The sequence below is a fragment of the Heteronotia binoei genome, chromosome 4 (genome assembly GCF_032191835.1).
Source record: "Heteronotia binoei isolate CCM8104 ecotype False Entrance Well chromosome 4, APGP_CSIRO_Hbin_v1, whole genome shotgun sequence".
Classification (NCBI taxonomy): domain Eukaryota; kingdom Metazoa; phylum Chordata; class Lepidosauria; order Squamata; family Gekkonidae; genus Heteronotia; species Heteronotia binoei.
This window is the reverse complement of record NC_083226.1, coordinates 62,602,127-62,612,708: the sequence shown is the minus strand read 5'-3', so window position 1 is coordinate 62,612,708 and position 10,582 is coordinate 62,602,127.

Below are 10,582 nucleotides of genomic sequence, written 5' to 3'. Positions count from 1 at the left end.
GTGTGTGTGTGTGTGAAGTGCTGAAACAAAGGTCCATGCACTGGGCCTCATCTGCTTGATGGCAGGGGTTGTGGAGGATACTATATGTTAGGAGCAGCAAATGGAAGGGATGCCAGCATACTGCTCCAAATGTGCAGCTTTCCTCCAAGTCCAGTTTATGTAGCCATTATCTACTCTTTCTTCCTCTCACACGTTATAGTGGGTAATATTAGGGTGGGACCATAGCTGCATCCTTCATCAGGCAGAGCCTGTGGCATGCTACCATATTGCTTAAAGATCTGAAAGCATAGAAACTAACATGATAAAGCTGGCTAAAACATATATTTCTCAGTGTAACAGAGCCATTGGAAGGCTTATGGCCTACTGGCACATCATCAATACCCACTCCTTTGGTTTGCAAATGAAGCATCATGTTACTTGATTGGCCATGCCAAGTTCTAGAGCATGATTACAGTTGATTGTGAAAATAGATAAATAGGCAATTTGCATTAAACTTTCTCCTAAGTGTTGGCTGGAAAGCCCCCACAACAAGTGGTCAAGGAACCCTGAAACAGACCCTGTATTTCCTTTTCTTTCTTACACATTTCAAATATAACATATCATGAAAATAGATCACCACATCTGTACCCATTTTCCAAGAGCAAGCAGAAGGAGTGATATCTATCTTCCAGGTTTTCCCACTCTTGGGCATTGTCTTTGCCACAACAGAACAGGGAAACTGCTTTACCAGTCTAAGTACCAACCTGTCAAAAAAGCTTCAGCTCCTAATTTCTCTTCTACAAAGTGGCTAAAGATTCATGATCAGTTGTGTTTTTAGTACACACACTGACATGTCTGGCAAGCCAACTGACAGTTTTATTTATTTAATTTTATTTACTTCATTTATGCCTCCTCCTTTCTTTCCAATGGGGACCCAAAGCAGGTTACATCATTCTCCTCCCCCACTTTATCCTCATGCAACAACACTGTGAGAAGTGATGCCAGCCACCAGGTGAGACCTGGGGGTCTCCTGGAAATACCTCCCCTGGAGAAAGGGGATGCTTTGGAGGGTGGGCTCTATGGCACTGAGGTCCCTGTCCTCCTCAGGAAATCTCCAGGGATTTCCCAAAGTGGATCTGGCAACCCTACCCCCACATACCCAGCCAGTGGCAGGTGGGGCACGACAATCCTACCTTGAAATAGGTTAACTCAAGAGAGCAACCAGGCCAAGCTCACCCAGCACGCTTCCATGGCAGAGTTGGAATCCAAACCTGGATCTCTGGCAACACCATTTTAAAAGCATTTGCAGTTCTTTAAAAGATATGGTGAGGTCCAGATCCAGGAGCTATTGTCCCTGTCACATGCTTTTTCAAATGTAGAAGTGTAACCCTGGGTCCACTGCAGTGGGAGAGGCAGTAAAGAATTGGGGTATTCTGTACAAGGACAAAAAGGCACGATCTTCCCAGAATGGCTGGAGGGTCTGAAGTTGCTGGTAGTTTATCTCAGAAGCACTCCAACTTTTCTATAAAACTACACATTAATATTCTAGGGCTACAAGAAACTTCTGAAAAGAAAGAACAGATAACAGACCCAGGCAGAGCAGAGCTGCACGTCTATACATCTTTAAAGGATTGGCCAGATAGAAGTTGGAAAAGATTGAGACCCTGGTCTGCTTAAGCACAAGAGGCCTGAACTGTTACATGTAAATTATTGCTATATAAACTTAATTGTTGTTCTGTATACTATGTCTTATTATGAAAAAAGAAAAGAAATTTGAAGTTTGTTTATTGTCATTTTCATAAGAACATAAGAGAAGCCATGTTGGATCAGGCCAATGGCCCATCCAGTCCAACACTCTGTGTCACACAATCGCAAAGAAACAAACAAACCCGGGCACCATCAGGAGGTCCATCAGTGGGGCCAGGACACTAGAAGCCCTCCCACTGTGCCCCTCCCCAAGCACCAAAAATACAGAGCATCACTGCCCCAGACGTAGAGTTCTATGGCTAGGAGCCACTGATGGACCTCTGCTCCATATGTTTATTTGTTGTAGTGGTTAAGTGTGTGGACTCTTATCTGAGAGAACCAGGTTTGATTCTCCACTCCTCCATTTGCACCTGCTGGAATGGCCTTGGGTCAGCCATAGCTCTGGCAGAGGTTGTCCTTGAAAGGGCAGCTGCTGTGAGAGTCCTCTCAGCCCCACCCACCTCACAGGGTGTCTGTTGTGGGGGAGGAAGATAAAGGAGATTGTGAGCTGTTCTGAGATTCGGAGTGCAGGGCGGGATATAAATCCAATATTTTCTTCTTCCAATCCCCTCTTGAAGCTGTCTGTGCTTGCAGCTGCTGCTGCCACCTCCTGTGGCAGTGAATTCCATGTGTTAATCACCCTTTGGGTGAAGAAGTACTTCCTTTTATTAGTTCTAACCCGACTACTCAGCAATTTCATTGAATGTCCACCAGTTCTTATATTGTGAGAAAGGGAGAAAAGTACTTCTTTCTCTACCTTCTCTATCCCATGCATAATCTTATAAACCTCTATCATGTCACTCCTCACTCAGTCGACGTTTCTCCAAGCTAAAGAACTCCAAGCGTTTTAACCTTTCTTCATAGGGAAAGTGTTCCAACCCTTGAATCATTCTAGTTGCCCTTTTCTGCACTTTTTCCAGTGCTATAATATCTTTTTTGAGGTACGGTGACCAGAATTGTACACAGTACTCCAAATGAGGCCGCACCATCGATTTATATAGGGGCATTAAAACGTCATGATGCGATGTCACCCCAGAGTTGGAAACGAGGAGACTACCTTTACCTTTTTATTAAATTGATTAATTTTCATAAATGTAAGTGTTACAGGCAGAGTTGCCAAGTCCCTCAGACCTTTCAGCACAGGATAGGTGTGTGTGTTAAATTATCAGGACCAGGGATTTACCCCTCCTCAACAGGGCCTCTATGATAGAGTTAGTTTCTACCATAGAGTTTTACCCAAAAAACAGAATGTCGCCTCCCTCTCCCAACATGCCTATGTCACTTCCAGGTCATGAAGGCACATTGTGTTTAATTTCCGTGTTCTTCCCTGTTTGAGCGGTTAACAGGGAGGTAGAGCTCCAAGTGGAGGGCCCCTGGCATGACGGTCTGGCATCCCTAGTCACAGGGTGAGATCATATTGTCAAAGATGTGAACTTTCTCAGTCCTTTAATTGAAAAAAAAATTCTTTGTTATCTCTCTTTAACATGCATGCAGGAAGGAACAAGAGCTCCTGGGGCCACTGCGTCATGCACCCAATCCAGGCTGGGGCCTCACAGCAATTTTTAAAGAACTACAGATGCATTTAAAATGACATCAGAGGCCATGAAATGGACCCCCTACTTACCATCACTTGTAGTTTGTCCCCCCCATTGAATGCACTTACATGTACATGTGTACACCTGTTTGTAAGAAAGAGCCAACAGACATCCAGTTTACAAACCAAACTGGGGACCAGTTCCTAGATAATGTGGAGTTTCAATTACACATTCAGTGTACCTACATTGTATGCAGCATGAGAATTACTCAACACATTTATAAAGAAAAATCAAGTGTCCACTGTACACAGACTATAAATTCACTGTAACTTGTGGGTCTTTCCTGCCAGTCAGAAGAGACAATACTGACCTTGATAAACCAATGCCGTGACTCATTATAAGGCAGCTTTGTGTGTTCACACTGGATGTGACAGGTAAGTTCATAAATGTCAAGCTCCAAACATCAAGTGCTGTTCCTGTTGCAATTATCCATCCTTGAAAGACAAATCTGAAATGGAGGATAAATCTTATTTTAAAAGCACCACTTAGGCCCTATGACTTTCTGATGTGTTCTTGCTGATTGTTGACTACTTCCAGTTATTCCCTGAAACAATGTTCACAAGTTACATTGAATGAATGTACACTTTATGTATGTAAATTATTATTTTTCTTTATACGTGCATCAAGTAGTTCTCATGTTACACTCAACACGCATACACTTGAACATGTGACTTAAAGTCCACATTTATCCAAATACTGGTTTCTGGTTTCATTTGTAACATGAATATGCATTGTCCCTTTCTTAACTGCATTCACTATAACGGGAACAGGGCTAACAAGTTCATTGCAGGAATGGTATCAGGCAGTAAAGTTCACAGGAATTAATTCCAGTGGGGTAGCCATGTTAGTCTGTCACAGCAAAAGCAAACATGAGTCTTATGGTTTCACAAAGGCGAATAGATTTACTGAGGCATGAGATTTTGTTTGCTACAGCTGACTAGAGGCATGCACATGTCATTACAATTTTAAAAAAATCTAAAATACGCTAGTAAACAATTACCAGTTGTCAGTGATAACTGAGAACAGAACTTTTACTGTAACTTGGATTGGGTAGCCCCCTTGCATATTTACAAAAGAACAAAAATTAAAAAGTAGGGGTGTCTCTGGAGTACTCCTACTGCTTCGTTCTGCTGTAGGAATACCCCAGAGATTTTATCCTAGATTTTACTTCCTGCAGCACACACACCCCTCCTTGAGAAAGAAGTCCCTAGCTAACATTCTTGAGGGGACAAACTAGCACTGCCAGTCTCCAGGTTAAGCCTGAAGATCTCCTTTTACAGCTAATCTCCAGCTGGCAGAGATCAGCTCCCCCGGAGAAAATGGCTGCTTTGAAGGGTGGACTCTATGGTACCATGCTGAGGCCCTTCTCCTTCCCAAACCTCCACCTTCTCCTGGATCCACCTCCAAAGTCACCAGGTATTTTTCAACACAGACATGGCAACCTCAGGTCTCCAGGTATTTTTCAACTCAGACATGGCAGTCAGTGGGGGCTTACTGCCAAGTAGGGTTGCCAGTTCTGAGTTGAGAAATACTTGGAGATTTAGGGGGTGAAGCCTGGAGAGGGTGTGGCTTGGGGAAGGGAGGAACGTCAGCATTGTATTATGCCATACAGTCCACCCTCCTAAACAATTGTAATAACAGGAGATCTTCAGGTAGGGTTCCCAAGTCCAATTCAAGAAATGTCTGGGAACTTTGGGGGTGGAGCCAGGAGACTTTGGGGATGGAGTCAGGAGACATTGAGGTGGAGCCAGGAGCAAGGTTGTGACAAGCATAATTGAACAAAGGGAGTTCTGGCTATCACATTTAAAGGGACTGCACTCTTAAAATGACTTCCCCCCTTGGAAATAATGAAAGATAGAGGCACCTTGTTTTGGGTCTCATAGATATAGACCCCCTGATCTAATCCTTTTGAAACTTGGAGGGAATTTTGGGGAGAGGTACTGGATGCTATGCTGAAAATTTGGTGCCTCTACCTCAAAAAACATCCCCCCGAGCCCCAGATACCCACAGATAAAATCTCCATTATACCCTATGTGAATCGGTCTCCATAGGGAATAATGAAGTGCCCAGCAGACATTTCTTCATCACTTTCTGATGACCCTGAAGCGGGGGGGAGGGCCTCCAAACTGGGGGATCCCCTGCCCCCACCTGTGGATTGAGCAACCAAACAGGAACACGCGGAAACCAGAGCTAGGGATTAAAGCTATACAAGCCTCCATGAAAACCAGCCTTGAAAAAACACTAACATGCAATAGTCTATAAAAAATACAAAGTCACCCATGAACTAAACATGTAACAAGAACGTCTGCTCCATCTGTTCCCAAAGTCATTCAAATTGCAATTAATGCAAACTTCTTCCAAGCAGGAGGATCCAGGCTGCAATTTCAAGAAGTAAATGTTCTCACAAGAGTCCAACACTCCAGTATGAAGAATTTTCAAAACAGCTTGGCAAAATTATATATGCAACAAAGTCATACTTGAGCCCTCATTTCGCTCCAGCTTTGACGAGCTTCCAATAGTTTTTTTTACAAATTTCCAGATAAGACACTTATGCTTCAATTTGCTTCCATCCAGTGTCTCATCTGGAAATTTGTAAAAAATATATTGGAAGCTCGTGGAAGGTGGAGTGAAACAAGGGCTCAAGTACAACCTTGTCACTTATATAATTTTGCCAAGCTGCTTTGGAAATTCTTCATACTGGAGCACTGGACTCTTGTGAGAACATTTACTTCTTGAAATTGCAACCCAGACCCTCCTGCTTGGAAGAAGTTTGCATTAATTGCAATTTGAAATAGTTTGGGAACGGGTGGAGCAGACATTCTTGTTACATGTTTAATCTATGGGTGACTATAAAAATTTTTGTATTTTTCATACATTATTGCATGTTGGTGTTTTTTCAAGGCTGGTTTTCACGGAGGCTTGTATAACTTTAATCCCCAGCCCCACCTGGGGATTGGCAACCTTATCTTTAGGTGGCATCTGGAGTTTGGCAACCCAACTCCCAAGAGATTGTTCTTAACATTACAGCCTGAGTACCATTAGCTATTATCAGATCTTCTCACAAAAAAGAAAACGGCATTTTGCTGAAACAGCAGGCTGACGCCTGTCTTCTCATGACCAGCGTGCTAACAGAATGGATCTCCAGCTTGCTATTCCATGTAGCAGGCTGCAGTGTTTCTCCCCAAACATTGTCAGGCAGTGGAATAGGCTGCAGCCTACACCCTATACACAAACAAGGGTTATTCCCTCTGGAGTGCTGCAGCAGGCTGAATTGTTTCCGCAGAAGTGGTGACATGCATACAGCAGGAAATTACTGAAAAGTAATTCTTATGCTGGTTGTAAAATGGGTTCTATGCATGAATGAGACGAGGCAGTAGTGATAACAAGCTCTTTATTGAGTACAGCATGGTAGGTGGCTGCACTACAAGACTGGAGAACGGCCCACTGGGCCAACTATATACAACACTGGGTTCTGCGCAAGCATGTTATTAGGTCATTCAAACCAGCAGGGGGCCTGTGATTGGCACAAGGCAGCATGGATTTGGATCCTACTACCCATTGTTCCCAAGTCCCCAAGCTACTTCAGGCTCTAATGAGCCAGGCAGGAACACCATTACTAATAAAATTGACTCACATACATAACACCGGTCTTCATGGCTGAGGACTGGCACATATATAGAGTAGCACAAAAACTTATTGGGCCAAGAGGCGCAATTCTTTAGTCACACTTTTTCCAGCCGAGAAGATGACAGAATAAGATACAAAACCAGAAAGCACACAACTTTTATTAGAGTTGACACAGTCAAAATAATACAAAACTGTACAAGCTTTTGAGTTCTCCAGAACTCTTGTAGGGTTGCTGCCACTCTCCTAGAACAGGGGTGGCCAACACCCCTGGCCATGCTGGCTGGGGCTGATGGGAGTTGTAGACAAAAAACATCTGGAGAGCTACCGTTGGCCATCCCTGTTCTAGAATTACAGGTGATCTCCAGATGACAGAGATCAGTTCACCTGCAGAAAATGGCTGCTTTGGAAGGTGGATTCTGTAGCATTATATACCCCATTGAACTCCCTTCCCTTCCCAAACCTTACCCTCCATAGGCTGCACCCCCAAAATCTCCAGGTATTCTCCAACCCATAGCTGGCAATCCCATTCATTAGGCTGAATGTTTTAAAAGGCGGCAGATGGGCTTGGGGGGATTTCAAGCCTGTGATCTTAAGGCCTTGTCTTGTGTGAAATGCTAAGCAGGCCTGTGCTTTTGTTGGTGTTAGGTTGTATCCCTAGCTGACACCACCACCATTTCAAATTAGGGTTGCCAGCTGTGAGTTGGGAAATTCCTGGAAATTTTGTGGATAGAGCCTGGGGAGGATGGGGTTTGGGAAGGGGAGGGACCTCAGAGAGCTATAATGGCACAGCTGCCGTTTTCTCTGGGGAAACTGACCTCTGTTGTCTGGAGATCTCTTTTAATTCTGGCAATTCTGTGGTTGTGGTAAATTATTATTTTTCTTGGGACCAATGCAACCTCTTCCAGAGAAGAAGAATCACATTCAAAATTATTACTAGCAACCCATTTGCTTAATCGCTTGAAACAAGCTACTTATTTCTGACCTTGTCCACTGCACTGGAAAGCTGGCTGTATCCAATAAGAGATTAAATATCATAAATAAAAAGGTAGCAATTAATCGTGTAGCCTCTTTTAAGGGACTTGAGCTTCCTTTGTCACATTCAGCCAGTTTATCAAACCCAGCTCCATTATGGTTGTCTTCTCTCTCAATTGATGGTGACATTCTAATCAGAAAGGCCTTCTATGTACTAGTGCTAGTCTGTGATAAAAGAGCACAAACATATAGAATGCATATAGGATTCTATCAGTCTTGTATTGTGAATTACGAATGTTCAAAATGTCAGTTTAATGAGTCATGCAGCGGCCCTCAATGTTCTAAGTCACTGGTCCAATTAATTTTTTCAGTACACTGAAAATGAATTGGAAGATCAGTGCGGAGTATTACAGCAGTTGCTTCTGTGGGCCTCTCTACTTCTCCTTTATAGATCAGGCCCAGCCAACTTCAGAAACACAATACAATTAAACAGCTTGACTCATGGAATAATTCTTTAATTGAAGGTTCAAAACTGGGCACAATCTTCCTTGAAAGGCTTTCAGGGCATCCTTTCTCTCAAGCAATTATTTCATTAATGTTATTGCATTAGGTCATTTATTCCAAATGATCCACAAAAGAAAAGGAACCAGCCAAAATCTTATTTCAGGGTTTGACAGCCCTGTCTAGAAATGTATTCAGACATGCCAAAGTTTTGTGAGCTGAAGAACAATTCATAAAAAGGGAAAATTGTACACTGGTGGTATCAAATAAGGATCTGGGAGTCCCAGGTTTGAATCCTCATTCTGGGTAATTTTGGGGCAGTCACTATCTCTCACCCTAACCTACATCACAGGGTTGCTGTGAAGATAAAAAGGAGGAAGGAAGAGCTATGTATGGCCTTGAACTCTTTGGAGGAATAGCTGGATAAACATGCTTGGCATAAATACCGGCCTCCACAGCAGTTCAATTCAAATTGTTGTGGGTTATAGACTACATCTAATTAGCTATCACCAAGTGAAAAAAATGACATGTCTGCCTTGTCTGAAACTGGGCCTGCGAGAGGATCTTTTAGATGATGTCTTGCTTTAGTAAGAAACTCCTCAGAAATGGCAATATTTGTCTGACTCAGCAAAAGGCAACTTCTTGTGTGTTTGTATTTGGCCTGCAAGGCTACAGTAGCAACAGCTGATATAGTTCTATATGTTTCCAATGTTTGCCAGTTCTTGACTCAAACAGGACTTTGTGCCTTTGTAGCTGAGTGGCAGGGATGGCTTGGGTGGTGGTGGTGGTGGTGGTGGAGGAAAGTATCATCAAGGTGCAGCCAACTCATGGAGACCATGTAGAGTTTTCAAGGCAAAGTTGTTCCAATGTGGTTTGCCCTTGCCTGGCTCTGCATAGCAACCCTGGTATTCCTTCACAGCCCCCAACCAAGTACAAACTGTAGCTAATCCCTGAGACCATTCTCAGGTCCATTCTGAGACCTGATGAGATCAGGCTAGCCTGGGCCATCCAGGTCAGGAATAGCTTTAGCAGCAGCAATCACACACACGCTTCTGTGGGCCTCTCTATTTCTCCTTTATAGATCAGGCCCAGCCAACTTCAGAAACACAATACAATTAAACAGCTTGACTCATTAAATAATTCTTTAATTGAATGTTCAACATTGTCATGATCTTTCTTAAAGGCTCTCAAGGTATCCCTTTTCTTGGAGGGGGGATCACTGCAATCCTGGACCCAGATTTGGTAGGCAATGACAGGCTTAAACTATGTCCATCATCTCCCATTCTGCCATGACTAGACATTTGGGCAGAGACTGGGTCCTGCTGCCTACCTAGGGAAACACTATGGCGTGCTGCTCTTCAGCTTGCATGCTGGAACTTACAAAACCCTTCTTTAGAGACTGGAAAGATGCTGCTGCATTGGATCCAATATGACTTGTATAACTTTCAGCACATTCAGACATGAAGTCAGGATGGGGTTGTACTCCCCCTGAAGCAGGTTTGTAGCTTAGGGGTGCTGCTGGAACTGGGGCTCCTGTGGGGCAAGCAGGTGGTGGCAGTGGCCAGAGACTCCTGCTTTGGCTGGTGAATTAGCTGTGGCCTTTCCTGGGCAAAAAAGATCTTTCTGCTGCAGTGCATGCCTGGCACATCAAGATTAGATTACTGCAATGTGTGCTGAGTGGGGCTGCCCTTGAAGAGTATTTAGAAGCTATAACTGGTGCAAAATGCTGCATCCAGAATACAAACTGGAGTGGCTCTATGGATGGAATATAATTCAGTCATGTTCCATCTATAAGTGGCTGCCTATTTGCTCCCAGGCCCCAAAGCCCTATACACCTTAAGGACCTTCTAACATACTTTAAGGACCATCTAATCCTTGATGAACTTCTCCAATTGGTCTGGACATCTTTGGAGGCCCTTCTTCAACTGTCCCCATCATGCAGGTTAGACAGGTGGCAATCTGAGAAAGACCCTTCTCAGTCATTGCACTAAAATAACAGGATGCCCTCCCCAGGGAGATCTGTCTGTCCCACCTGTGAGGGATGACTTTTCTCTGGAAAGGTGGCATAACAATGTTTTAAAAAAATCAATAAATTTAGACACCCTGATAATCAGCATGGGATCGTCAGGCTAAAAGAGTTTACAACAGGGATGTGGAAAATA